This window comes from Sus scrofa, chromosome 13 (assembly GCF_000003025.6).
Source record: "Sus scrofa isolate TJ Tabasco breed Duroc chromosome 13, Sscrofa11.1, whole genome shotgun sequence".
Lineage (NCBI taxonomy): Eukaryota > Metazoa > Chordata > Mammalia > Artiodactyla > Suidae > Sus > Sus scrofa.
This window is the reverse complement of record NC_010455.5, coordinates 88189933-88204523: the sequence shown is the minus strand read 5'-3', so window position 1 is coordinate 88204523 and position 14591 is coordinate 88189933. Positions and strand designations below refer to the sequence as shown.

The following is a 14591-nucleotide window of genomic DNA, read 5'->3' as shown; positions in this document are numbered from 1 at the left end:
ACCAGGGAGCAGGTGGAAGTGTCTGTGGAAAGGGTCTCCTCTGGGGAGTATGTTGTTTCTGTAATCTCACAGTCAAGCAGGTCATGGTGGGCTTGGGGCCATGGTGGGTTGGTAGGGCCAGGAGTCAGAAAGACAAGTTTGACAAGGAGCAAGAGAAAGCAATGACCAGCTGGGAACCACTGGGGACCTTTATATCTGTCCCTCACCACATCTTACCACAATAGCCTCCCAAGAGTGATGTCTTGGCCTTTAGCTTCCAAATCTTATGCAAATTCCTTTCTTGGTCACTCCTAACTCAGAACCATGCAGGGATAAAGGTTCTGGAAAATGTAATTTCCGTCCTTAAATGAGAGCAGTAGTGTCAAGTTGACAACATGCAATACAACACATTGTGCAAGGCCACATAGCTAGAGAGTGGCAGAGCTCAAAGTGAAGTTAAGTTTTTGACAGTGAGAACAAGGCTGCTTCCATCCTGTCATGACATCTGCAAGTGATAGAAATCCAACTAAAAGTGGCTTAAGCTGAAAAGGGGATTTATTGTCAAATGAGAATTAGTTGTCACAAAAAAATTTATGGCTTAATTGGAATATTCAGACTTGAGGGATGACTAGCTCCTGCAATTCAAATAGAATTGTCAGGAATCAATTTTTTTTCTTTCCTTCCCTTGGCTCTGCACTCCTAGAAATTGGCTTTATTCTTATCTGCTAAGAATGGTGAAAGACTGAAAAAAAATATGCTTAGGTCCAGCTTTGACTCCAAAGGAAGAGAAAGGCTTCTCTGTCCTACTATTTCGATCATACATATCCTAATTGATCCTTATTGGCCTGGCTTGGGTCAGTTGGCCATTGTTTTATTAATAATCAAGGTGAAGGGACAATTGTCCACACCCTGAATTTGAGTTGCTTCCAGGAACCAGTTAGGGGGAGACAGTACCATTCAAAACCCTGATTGGAAGAAAGATAGATGTCCTGTGCTTAAGCACATGGAATGCGCAATAAATGTTCACATTGCTTATTAAAGCTCCTTTTTAAAAAGAACTTTGTTGCAGCTCCAATTGTGGCTCAGTGGGTTATGAACTTGGCAAGTATCCATGAGGACACGGATTTGATCTCTGGCCTTGCTCAGTGGGTTAAGGATCCAGCTTTGCCATGAGTTGTGGTATAGGTCACAGACAAGTCTTGGATCTGGAATTGCTGTGGCTGTGGCGTAGGCTGACAGCCATAGCTCCTATTCAACCCCCAGCCGAGGAACTTTCATATGCTGTGAGTAAGGCCCTGATAAGCAAAAATAAAAATAAATAAATAAATAAATAGGTCTTTGTTATTGCATAAAGGAAGTGAAGGCAGGATGGGTTAATCAACTCTAAGGATGTAAACATTCATGAAGCAAAACTGCAGTGGAAAAACAATTAAAGTTTTGATTCACGTATGTTGTATGTGCCCAGGACTTTTTTGGGCATTGAAAGAGTGCAAAACTATAACTTGCTGTCTCTCTCTTCTTAAAAATATTTACTTTTTTCTATTGAGGAGAGAAAGTATATACATACACCAATTAGCAAGCAATTAAAGACAATGCAATTAATGGCAAGTTAATGTGATATGGGTCAGAAAGAGTACCAGTCCAACAGGAATAGGCTCCTAGGAAGGCCTCATCAAAGAGTTGGTACTTTGACCTATCTTTGAAGAGTGATAAAGATAAGGAAAGGCATTCCATTCTAGAAAAATTACATAGAGGTATGCACAGACCAGAACTAAGCATATATAGGATAACATGGCAAATATTACTTCCTCTTTTTCACTAACAGAATCTTTTTTTTTTTTTTTCCTGTGGTGGTTAATGATAGTCATTTGCCAGGTCTAGGAGATGAATAATCATTGTTTCAAGCCAAATATAAAATTTTTGTTCTCTAGTTTCCCAGCTTTTTATGACCCAGTTCTAGCCAAGTGAGATTAAATGAAATCTGTGGGGAAAGTTTGGGAAAAACTATGGCATTTTTGATATAAAGGTCACAGATATGACTGATGATGGAGTTCAGAACACACTACCCCAAATCAGGGTAACTTGATAGATACCCAACATTTTAAGCTGAAGGAGTTTAAGAAAACAGCAGAAGCAGGAAGGTTACTCTGACCTTCCCGCCACCTTTCTCCCTTGAAATGGGTCACAAATCTTCAGGAGAGAAGTGTCCTCGCTATACCTGCAAAAAAGGTCACTCTTATCTCTGAACACAAATGGCTGCCAGAAGAATCCAAACAAATAGACCTTGCTAAATTTCCTATTTATTACATTTACCTCTTAGTCTTTGACTTACCATATTTTCACATTACTGTCCATTTTGCATCAAAGCTAGCCTAATAACACTCAGATTTAATTGTTTTTTTTCAGGTCTTCATCTCCTTATAAAGGCTCATGTGTCACATACAACTTAAATAAATTTGTATGCTTTTTTCCTGTGAGTCTGTCTTCCTGAGCTTAATTTTCAGACCCACCCAACGACGCTAAGAAGTTTAAGGTGAACTTTTTCTTCCTCTACATTGGCAAAGCTTTATCTATTTCTTTTCTGTCTTAAATATAGACTGTGTTTGAAGTTATGGTGGCCAACTGTAACTGTGAGACACAAACTTGAAAAAGAAAGTCAATATGCTAAAAATGGTAAAGCAGGATGGAAAAAAAAATTAAAAACAACCTTTCACCAGACATTTTGGGTAAGAGAAGTCTTTGTTTGTTTAAGCCACTGTAGGTACAGGTTGTCTTAACTTGCAGCCGGGTTCATTTTTAGCTGATAATAATAGGAAAGAAATTAACCTGGTGAAGGTGTGGAAAATTATGGGAAGTGTAATTTCACTAATCAATACATGCATATTCACATCTCTATGATTTTATGTGATGAATACCCTCAGTCTAAAATATCTTTTCATTATCTCTTTACTTAAAAAAGTCATCTTAGGACTAGCACACTTGTCAATTCCTCCATGGAAATTTCTCCGATTACCACCATCAGACTAAAAGAGGCTTTGTGTTCCAGCAAAACAGCTTATACTCAGGTCCAGCACTACTTTTTTCCAGCCTTGCAATAGGATTAGGTGTTTAGATACTCAGTTCTTCCCCTAGTCTTCAGACTTCTGGAAGATGAAGATCTCTTACTGAATTTCTTGTTTTACACAGGAGGGTTTTCCATATATCAGATTTTATCCAGTTTTGTTTAAATGAAGCTTTCTACTTTCTTCTTCTTTTTTTTTTTTTTTGTCTTTTGTCTTTTTAGGGCCGCACCCGCGGCAGATGGAGGTTCCCAGGCTCGGGGTCTAATCAGAGGTGTATCTGCCAGCCTACGCCACAGCCACAGCAACACGGGATCCGAGCAGCATCTACAACCTACACCACAGCTCACGGCAACGCTGGATCCTTAACCCACTAAGCGAGGCCAGGGGTCAAACCCCCAACCTCATGGTTCCTAGTCGGATTCATTTCTGCTGCGCCATCATAGGAAATTCTACTTTCTACGTTGTAGACAACCTCCCAAGAAAACAAAGATATAGTGGCACAATTTTTCAACTGCTTTTCTTAGTAGTTGAGATTTATCTCTCCATTCTTGAATCTGTATTTGGTCCTGTGACTTGGTTTGTCAATGGGATGTAGCAAATGAGACACAGCTAGAGACTTAAAAAGTTATGGTGCACTGGGGCATATGTGCTGTTTCACTTCTTTTTAGCATCCTGAGATTTCACGTGGGAAAGCCCAGGTTTGCCTCCTGGATGGTCAGCGATTCAAGGAGCAGCTGTTTGTCTCCGCTGAGCAACATCCCTAACCTCTCTAACGTCTGCTGACCCATCACTGACCTCAGTTGCTTGAGAGCTGCTAAGACCACCAAAAGAGCTCTCCAAATGAGCCCAGTCTAAATTAATGACACATGGAATTATGATGTAAAACAAATGATGATTTTAAGCTACCAAATTTGGTGGGAAGTTAATTACATAACAAAAATTAACAGGTGTGCCATCAGTTCTTTTCAGGGTTATATTTAAGAACGTTTCATCTCAGAAGGTCAGTGGAAAGCATCTAGATGATTGGAGCAACTGTATCTTTGGGTTGAGAAGAAATCAATTTTCACAGTTTTTGGCCGACTTACAAAAATTACTCAATTACCAGTTTGTAATATAGGCTCCCACCAACTCATAATACAATGGATTGTTGTTGATTTTCAAAACCCTGCCATGGGACCTACAAAAGTGAAATGTAATTTCTCTGGTTTTTAAGAGTTTAACAACTGGCACAATGTTTCAAGCTGAAAATAGACAGAATATCCTTTATAAAACTCATGGGAATATGTGTTTTACTCCAATTGTATTATCCTTTGTGAAACTTTTGTGATGGGTATTTTAATATTTTAACCCGGAATACTAATACAGTTTTCTATTTGGTCTTACCTTGATTCACATGAACTTGATTCTTCTTGAGTAACAGTCAAATCTGGACATCATACCTCAGGGAAAAAAAACCAACAACAACCTATTTAATACATGTATTTGATTTTCAAAGCCTTGATCTGGGTTTGTTAGTTTTAGTTCTTGGTGAACTAACTGCTCTAACCCAATGGTGATTAGGAAAAGCCAAGGCTTTGACATCTCAGTGGCTCATGGGCAGGCTTCTTGATGGAGATGTAGTTAGTAGGATCTGCATCCTTGAAATGCTTTAGGGGATTCTCTATACTCCTCTCCCTGCCTGAGCTTCTCCCCATCCCCACCCTTCAGTCATGAAGCTCCCTATTCAGTACTCCAGGTAAGTTGTGAAAGAAATGAACCTCTTTGGCAGCATCCTGCACAGCTGAAAAATTGGGCACTCATTTATAGTCTCACTTTCCCTCATGGGGGAAATCATGGGCCAAGAAGATTTCTCTCAGCCCTGAGCTGTGCTGCCTTGCAGGAGGGGTGTGTAAGTAAAATTAAATTGTTCTTCTGCCCATCTTCAATGCATCTATGCTTGTATATTTTTTAAAAAAATAATTTTATTGTAGTATAGTTGATTTATGATATTGTATTAGTTTCAGGTGTAGAACAAAGTGAATCAGTTATACACATACTTATGTCCATTCTTTTTTTCCTATAAGCTTATTACAGAACATTGAGTAGAACTCTCTGTGCTATACAATAAGTCCAGGATCGTATATTTTTTGCTCCAGTTATGTGCTGGAAGTTCTTCACTGGAAATCTGCATTCTCACAAAGGCATTTTCATCTAGGTGAACTTCTAAGATAGCATTTGCTGGAAGCCTCCAGACCACAGCCAAGTGGAATGGGAGCAGGTTGCAGGGTCACTGCAGGGTCCACAGCCAGAATGGAGGTCTGTATACCTATTACCCAAAGCTCGAGTGGGAAGACACCTGGATCCCTCTATATATGGTGCTGTCTTCCAATTCTCCCACAAAAGCACTTTTGTCCATGGATGGATGCCAAGCTGTTGTTGTTGAGTAGGGGTGCAAGTGAAGGAGGTCTTATTCAACCATAATGCTCAGGTAACTCTCAAGCATCATGTCTTTATTGAGTTGTTTGACCATCGTCAAGTCAATGCCATTTGCTGTAGTCTCTCAACAGTCCAGCACAGCAGGGAGAAAAGAAAAAGAGAGAACAAGACCTTATGTCTATGAACACATTTCAGTAGTTGAAGATTACACATCCTCTTATCTCCCCTTGGTCAAAACTTAGTCAAATAGCCAAATTCAACCACAAGGAGGTTGGGAAATATAGCCTTTATTCTGGCAGTCCTGTATCCTAGGATTCTGTTAGTGAGGAATAAGGAGGTAAAAGATACATTGGAGAAAAATCAGCAGTCTCTTCTAGAGTTACTAAAGGAATATGCAGAGACTTTTCTGAAAGACATTCTTCTTGGAGTATACAGAAAAGCTTCTCTGTTTATGAGTGTGAAGTGGGCCTGGCAATAGCAAATCTGGGCCCCCGTCCAAAGGGAATTTTGGTATGATTGGGTTTTTATGTTTTATACAGGGAGACTGCAAAAACAGAATATGAAAAAGTTCAGTAATAAGAATTAAATCACGTAAATGAGATTAGGTTTTTGTAGTGTGTATAAAAATTATTGAAGACTTTCATTATTTTATTTTTTGAAATTTCTTATATTGTTAGGATTTTACTCTGCTTACATATTATTTTATATTTAGAAAAGAAACTTTTTTATTGGTAGAAAGGGAGAAATTATTTTAATGAGCTTTATTTTTAGAGCACTTTTAAGTTTACAGCGAAATTGAGTGGGTGGTCCAGAGAGTTCCCATGTATTCCCTGCCCCCCTTCACACAGGCCTCTCCATTATCAACGTTCCTATCAGAGGGGTACATTTGTTACAATTGATAAATCTACTTTGACACATCATTCTCACACAAATTCTGTAGTTCATCTTAGTGTTCATTTTTTGTTGTACATTCTATGGGTCTGGACAAATGCATCTTGACGTTTGTACCCACCATTCTCATACCTTGCAGGGTAGATTCACAGCCCTCTATGCTCTGCTTATCATCCTTCCTTACCCTCTCATCCACTGGCAACCTCAGATCTTTTACTGTCTCCATAGTTTTGCCTTTTCCAGAATGCCATATGGCCGATCATACAGTATGGAGGCTTTTCACTCATAATATGCATATAAGTTTTCTCCATGTGTTTTCATGGCTTGATGGCTAATTTACTTAGTTAGTTTTTTAAATTTACTTTTATTAAAGTATAGTTGATTTACAGTGTTGTGCCAATTTCTGCTGTACAGCAAAGTGACCTAGTCATATATGTGTATACACACACACACACACCCTTTTCTTATGTTATCTCCTATCATGGTGTATTTCAAGAGACTGGATATAGTTCCCTGTGCTATACAGTAGGATCTCATTGCTTATCCATTCTAAATGTAATAGTTTGCATCTACTAACTCCAAATTCCCAGTCCCTCCCACTCCCCCCCTCCCATTTTGTTAGGTTTTTGTTTCTTTATTTTTTCTTTTTAGGGCTGCACCCATGGCATATGGAATTTCCCTGGCTAGGGGTCAAATCAGAGCTACAGCTGCTGGCCTACACCACAGCCACAGCAACCTGGGATCTGAACCACGCCTGTGACCACAGCTCCCAGAAACATCAGATTCTTAACCCACAGATTGAGGCCAGGGATTGACCCTGTATCCTCATGGATACTAGTCGGGTCCATTACTGCTAGCCGCGATGGGAACTCCATAGTTAGTTTTTATTCGTTTGACTTTTGAATGACTTAAAATGTTCCAGTGCCAAAATGACTGGATGAACAAAGCAGCAAAGAAGTACAATAAGCTATATGTTAAAGAGTGTGAATTTCATTTTCTTAGCAAGGAAGGGAACTCATGAAAAGTGTTTATCAGAGAAGTGAAATGGTGACATATAGTTATTTAGAACAAGTTATCTGAGTTCAGTGTGGAAGTAGACTAAATGAGGTGAGAATGAGGTAGTGCATCCAGTTAGCAGCCTTCTGGTCAATGTAGAGAGCTAAAGGTAGACTGAAAAGGAATTTGGAAGGAATTTAGAATTCACATTCTTAGAAGACAGAATTAACAGGATGTATGAGAGAGAGAAAGTTGAGAAAAAAGACCCAATGCTTGGTATGATCTTCAGAGTAGAGTGGTAGAATTTACTGAAATAGGAGACAAAAACTGAAGAGCAGTTTTTCAGGAAGTAAGGAATAACTTAGTTTTGGTCCTCCTGAGGACAAGATATCTGTGGGCTGTTACATGGAGATATCCTGCTGAGTCTCGGGAGATAGAGCAGGCTGTAAGCATGACCAATTTCTTCCTGTTTGCCTGAATTACAGGGTTTCTTGCTAGACTTTCAGTGCTAAAAATCAGAAAAGTTCTGGAAAACGGGTGCGTTGGTAACCCTACAGTTTGTAAAAATGGATTTAGGTTATTGACAGCACACAAATGTTGGTAGGAACAAGGGTTATCCCCATGTCACTCTCATCACTGCCTGAGTGTATTTTCTTTTATCACACAGTATAATAATTTGTGACAACTATTTTATAATATAAAATTTATAATAAAATACAAAATTTTATGTATATGATATGATGTCTCCCCAATAAAATTTTAAGCTCTGTAATACTAAAGACTATATCATTGTTTGGCTTTTTAAGGAATCCAATTCAGGATATTGAAACTAACCTTTAGTAAATGGAATTAATTGACTAAAATGGAAAGTTAAACCCTAGAAGACACCTATTTGAGAAAGACATAAGTAAATGAGAGAGTAGAACCAGAATTATGTATGCCAAGTACTTCAGAATTTGATCAAAGGCTTCTGTAAATATTACAGGTGTAAGAGTACACAGAATGAGATATTTCAAATTATAAACATTAAAGCACTTTCCACATTTTGTCTTAATTAGCATTGGTAGTTGTTACTTTTCTCTTTGATGTTGTATTCATAGCAAGGCTCTCTCTAAAGCTACAAATAAAAACACTGCTGTGAAAACATTGAGGATTAAATAATTTCTAAATTATTTAGAATGAAAGATACATTATGATAATATTAGGGGAAATGCTGAAAAGTTAGATCTGATGAACTTAAACTTGTCTTTCAAATGTTCGGTCCTCTGAATAATCAAACCTGGCATTTTTTAGGTATTATTGTAGTTGTATAATACACACTTTTTTTTTTTTTTTTGCTTTTTAGGCCTGTACCTGTGGCCTATGGAAGTTCTCAGGCTAGGGGTCAAATCAGAGCTTCAGCTGCCAGCCTACACTACAGCTATAGCAACGTAGGATCTGAGCCTCATCTGCAACCTACACCACAGCTCATGGCAATGCTGGATCCTTAACCCTTTGAGTGGGGCCGGGATTGAACCCATGTCCTCATGGATACCAGTCATGTTCGTCACCGCTGCACCATGATGGAAACCCCTAACATACATTCTTAAACCTCTAATCTGGGATGAAATCACTATGTCTCCAAATCTAGAAGCTGAGACTCAAGATACTTCTTGCAGATGGCAGTTTGTTTTTGTTTTAATAACTCTACTTGGGATTAGTGTTGATGTTTTACCTTTATATTAGGATTATAATTTACAAAGCAATAATTTAATTTTCATTAAAATGCATGAGATAGACATTATCTTCTTTATACAGAAGTGTAAATTTAGGCAAATTTGAAATAATGGAGGGGAGTTCCCACTGTGGCTCAGCAGCTAATGAACCCAACTAGCATCCATGGGACAAGGGTTCGATCCCTGGCCTTGCTCAGTGGGTTAAGGATCCGGCATTGCTGTGAGCTATGGTGTAGTTGTGAGAGCCATTTCATATCCCTTGTTGCTGTGGCTGTGGTATAGGTTGGCAGCTGTAGCTCTGATTGGACCCCTGGCCTGGGAACCTCTATATGCTGTGGGTGTGGCCCTAAAACACAAAAAGACAAAATAAAATAAAATAATAAAATAAAATAAAACAATGGAAACAATGCAATGATGACAAATACCAGTTGCTGAGACTCTACTATAGATAAAGTATCATGTTAGATTTGATACACATATGCATTTGGCCTTAATTCCACGAGGTAAATATTATCCTCTCCATTTTGCAATGAGGAAATGGAGGCTTAGAGAACTTAAAGAACTTGTCTAAGGTAATAAACCTGAAGTGAGTGATGGTGACAAGATTTGAAATGTCTAACTCCAAGACTTATCTACACTGTTTCTACATTTATTATTTATCTCCCTCTTTCAAATTATTTGATTTAATGAATAGCTTTGCACACACACACACACACACACACACACACATACTCACACAACTATGGTGACTTTCACATGAAAAAGCTTAACAATAATTGATTAGAAGCTTTCCGCCCAGTTATAATGGAAGACATACACATGCTCTCCTCAAATTGTCCTTTGGATCTCATCTCCATTTACTTGCTCAAGGATCTAGCTTTTCTGCACCATCAATGGCTTCCTCATCCTGGACCTTCCTGCCAGAAAAATTTCTTTTCCAATACCTCTCTAGCTCCTACTTCATCCTCTGTTGTCTTTTAAAGCAAAACTACTTAAGAGTTGTGTAAATTCAGATTATCTTCTTCACCTCCTGCTTCTCTTCCACAGGCTCTCACTGGGTCTCTATCTCTGCCCCTTTGCAACAGGGCTTCAGTCAAGGTCATCAGTGGCCTCTATCTTGCCAAATAAAATGATAGGATGTTAACTAATCTCTCAACAGTATTCAATAGAATTGAATCCTTCCTTTCCCTAATATTTTTATCCCTTTAGTCCTACTTAACTAATATTTATTGACTACCTGTGTGCCAGGAATTGTTACTTATACAAAAAAAAAAAAAATCCTGCCCTCATAGAACACAGGCAACAATATTATGAATAAATGAACAAAATTTATAGTGTATCAGCTACTGCTGCATGCTATGGAAAAAATGAAGCAGAGAAGGGAATTAAGGAGAGTCTGGGGGAGTTTGCCACTTTAAATGGGATGTTCAGGGAACATCTCACAGCAAGGGTGAACACTTGGCAAAAAACCTGAAAGAAGTGAGGAAATGTGATCATTTATGGAGAAAGAGTTTTCCAGGAAGATTGGTGGCCAGTGCAAAGCCCTGAAGTGGGAGGGGATCAGCTGTGCCTGCGGGGATGGTGACAAGAGGCCTGTCTGGCACAAACAGAATGGGTAGGGGAAGGAGATGGGTTAAGAGATAATGATGCAAGTTGTAACAGGGCTTGAGGGCATTGAAAGAGATTAACTTTAACCCCAGATGAGACAGGGATGAGAGCAAGGTTTTGAGAGTGGAATAACATCATTTGCCTAATATATTTACAGGATCACCTGGATTCTTGAGGAGAAAGGGTGGAAGTGGGAAACTATTCTCGAGACTCAGGCAAGATGGAAGAAGGAGGTTTGGACTAAGGTAGAAGCAATGGAGATACTGAGAAGGGCTGAGACTCTGCATCATTATAATAAAGAAAACAGGAGAACTCCCCCAAATTAGATGGCTTTTGTGATTTTTTGATACTCAGCTTCCAAGCCACCTGTGGTGATACCAGCTGAGAGAAGCTGATTAGGCTCAGTTCTGAAGTTGGGACACTACTGGCTAGAGCAGTGGAAGTTGTTCTGAAAATCTGACCCAGAGAAGATTTCAGTGCAAATCAGATAATCTATTTGATGTTTCAGAGAGGGAGCTTAATGTTCATCTAAGCTAAATGAACTTCCAAGTTAGTTTTTTCTACTTAACTCTTTCTTGAAATTGTAGTTCTTGTCTCATAATCTTTCTCATAGTATATAAGGAAGTTGAATAGTATTTATTCATTCAGTCTTCTGGTAAATATTCATTGTGTGCCTTTTATATATGAAGCACTGTTTTAGGCATAGAGGTACAGCAGTAAACACAATGTTCTTATGTAACTTCCATTCTAATGGCCAAGGTAAATACATTGTGAGGGAACTGTGACAATAATTATGGAGATCAGATACAGGCTGGGAAAAAGAAGTCTGGATTAAATTAAACTCTGATACAAAAATGTAAAAAAAGTATTTTTCTATAATTGAAAAGGGGTCCTCCTAGGATTTCACACAGCCTAATATCTTTCCATCGCTCCTTCATTTTTTTTCCCTGTTTGCCTTTCCATGAGATGAGATAAGATAATGTATATATACTGGAAACTTGAAAAAATAAATCAGTTTTGTCTTTGGATCAACTGTTTTAGGAAATTGTCAGATTTTCCTGTTCAAATGCAATCTAAGATCATATGTGATCTCCCTACAACATCCTAAAGTGATTCTCAAGCTGTGCACACACCAGTCCATTTACTATCCCCCACATCTTATTCAGAATTAAATCATCTTGAAGCTCCATGAAAATGGATAAGAGTCCCAGCTCTGAAGTCCTTCTGATTAGAGGCCCTATGTATCTTCTTTATCAGAGAATCTGGAAGATTTGAAAACTTTTTTTACTGGGCTACACTCAAAGCATAAAACAAAGCTTAGACAAGAAGTGAAACAGTCTATTTACAGTGTTTACACATGTACTTGAAATATGATTTGTTCAGTTAACAACTTGTTCATTAGAAGCTGGAATGAGGAGTTCCTGCCGTGGCTCAGTGGTTAACGAATCCAACTAGGAACCATGAGATTGCGGGTTTGGTCCCTGCCCTTGCTCAGTGGGTTAATGATCCGGCGTTGCTGTGAGCTGTGGTGTAGGTTGCAGACCGGCTCGGATCCCGCATTGCTGTGGCTCTGGCATAGGCCGGCAGAGACAGCTCCGATTGGACCCCTAGCCTGGGAACCTCCATATGCCGCGGGAGTGGCCCAAGAAATAGCAAAAAGGCAAAAAAAAAAAAAAAAAAAAAAAAAAAAAGCTGGAATGACTATCTGATTCTTTTTTAAAGACGCATCATTTCTCCATTTAACCTTGACCTGCTTTTACTTTGAATATCTCCTGTTCAGAAATGATCACTATCCTGTATGCAGCACTTATCATTCCTAAGTTTATTTTTAAACATTCGTTACATATATATTTTTATCCAGCAAGAATGTTTGGCTGGATGGTTGTCAGTATGCATAGCTGCCCTTCCTTTCAAGGTTTTCACAGGATCCTGCATTGCAGAGGAGAAACCAGGAATGATTTTGCACAGAGTTCCTCTTACCACATGGTACTGTGTTAGAGTTTGCCAATGAGAAACTCTTGAGGGACATTTGGACGGGAGAGAAGAAAGAGTGGATAGGATTTTCTGGGGATACTTTCAGACAAACACTGGGTAGACTGCAAACAAGAAGACCACAGCTCTGCTAAGCGCACCTGCTTTGGTGCCGTAGGCAATTGAGATATAAAGTAATATCTTCTTGACAACCAGTGTTTGCTTGCAGAGATAGCTTTGGTTTTCCCTTGATTCTTGAGACTTTCAGTGTTTTCTGAATAACCACATGAAAACTACCAGCTCTGTTGTTACAACAGATGGTCACTAGTGAACTCCCTTATTAATACTCCCATAGGCCTTTCAATTGTTTCGTACACCTCTAACCTCTTGTATCAAAATCCTTAATACTTGGAATATAATGTGGTTTCTAATTTCCTGATTAAACTCTAAATGATAGAAATTAAAGAGTATTGTTTTATACGATTTTAAACTTCATACAAATGGCAACCTACTCTACCTTCGCTTCCTCAATTTTCTTTTCCACTCATTTATATTTTTGAGATGAACCCATGTTAATGCATGTGGTTTTATTTCATTCATTGTAATCAATATATAATATGCCAATGTTTTATTGATTACAATTTATCCATTTTCCAATAAGGGCACATTTAGTTGGATGCCAGCATTTTGATATCAGCAATACTGCTAGAATGAAAAATCTGCCTATTTGTATTTTCTTGTAAAAATTATTCTTTTTAAGGATCTATGCTGGGAGCAGCATTGATGTTTCCAGTGGTATGAGAGTTTCCTATATTCTACATCTTCATTAAAGTGTATAATTATCAAACTTTAACATTTTTTCAATATTATGAGTACTTCGTATTGAATTGTTATTTTAATGCAAATTTTTAAATTCCTAGTGACTAAAAACATAAATTCAACTTTTTTATGAAATAGAAAGGTATAAATTTTGCTTACATGTAAATTTTGCTTAAAAAGCTATTTATGATAAAATCTGGAGAAGGTCTTAAAATAAGCAAGCCACTGGCTATTACACCACATAGCACATGAAATAGGAATTGTTTAAGGATGATTTTCTCACATTAGACTATGAGTATTGTGATAACTGGCTTCCCACTTTTAAGTCTTTTGAATCAAACTTCCAGTTAAAGATGAAAGAATAAGAGACATATCCATTCCTTCTTCTTTTTGAAATGAGCCAAACATTTCAAAGAATTAAATAATTGTAAACTCCACCTCTAAGGAACTAGAAAATAAGCACAATGCCTAATGACAAAAATTTGAAATTTGAATTAATTTAAGGGTGAAATCCAAGTACAATTTAGGTCTATAGGCCTAAGGCAAATTTCAGAATCTTCTGAAGTAAAAGGGTCTCATCACTGTCCCTGTCCTTAGTCCAGGTAGATTTAGGGAGGGATGGCCTGAGAGAGCACCACTGAGTTCTGTATATATAGCATGATAGAGATAAAGTTGAGTCCGGAGAGATGTGTCACCTCTTAAGATGAAAGTGATCTATTTCTCAGGGTAGAAAACAGATAGAGGCAAATTATTCTGAAGCTGCTGATCACAGGCAGCTAAAAATAAATAAGAAAATACTAAACTATTACACGAACATTGGAGATATTTTTTTTAGGGCTGCACCCGCGGCATATGGAGGTTCCTAGGCTAGGGGTTTATTTACTTATTTATTTATTTTTGTCTTTTGCCTTTTCTAGGGCTGCTCCCGTGGCATATGGAGGTTCCCAGGCTAGGGGTCCAATCGGAGCTGCAGCCACCGGCCTACGCCAGAGCCACAGCAACGTGGGATCCGAGCCACATCTGTGGCCTACACCACAGCTCATGGCAATGCCAGATCCTTAACCCACTGAGCAAGGCCAGGGATCGAACTGGCAACCTCATGGTTCCTAGTTGGATTTGTTAACAACTGAGCCAC

The 14591-nt window shown here is 38.5% G+C and overlaps 2 long non-coding RNA genes across 6 annotated transcripts in view; one reads left to right on the top strand and one right to left on the bottom strand.

Moving 5' to 3' along the window:
• Positions 1–14591, bottom strand: part of LOC106505376 — a 464045-nt gene that overhangs the window by 14468 nt on the left and 434986 nt on the right. For 2 of the 3 annotated variants that reach the window (XR_002337720.1, XR_002337721.1), the window contains one exon: positions 4425–4480. This is a non-coding gene — a long non-coding RNA (uncharacterized LOC106505376). Of the gene's footprint in view, positions 1–4424; positions 4481–5346; positions 6776–14591 lie in introns of those variants that run through there. The other variant, XR_001299736.2, reaches the window with a different exon arrangement.
• LOC106505379 overlaps positions 1–14591 on the top strand; it is a 135883-nt gene that overhangs the window by 66674 nt on the left and 54618 nt on the right. The window lies entirely within an intron of this gene.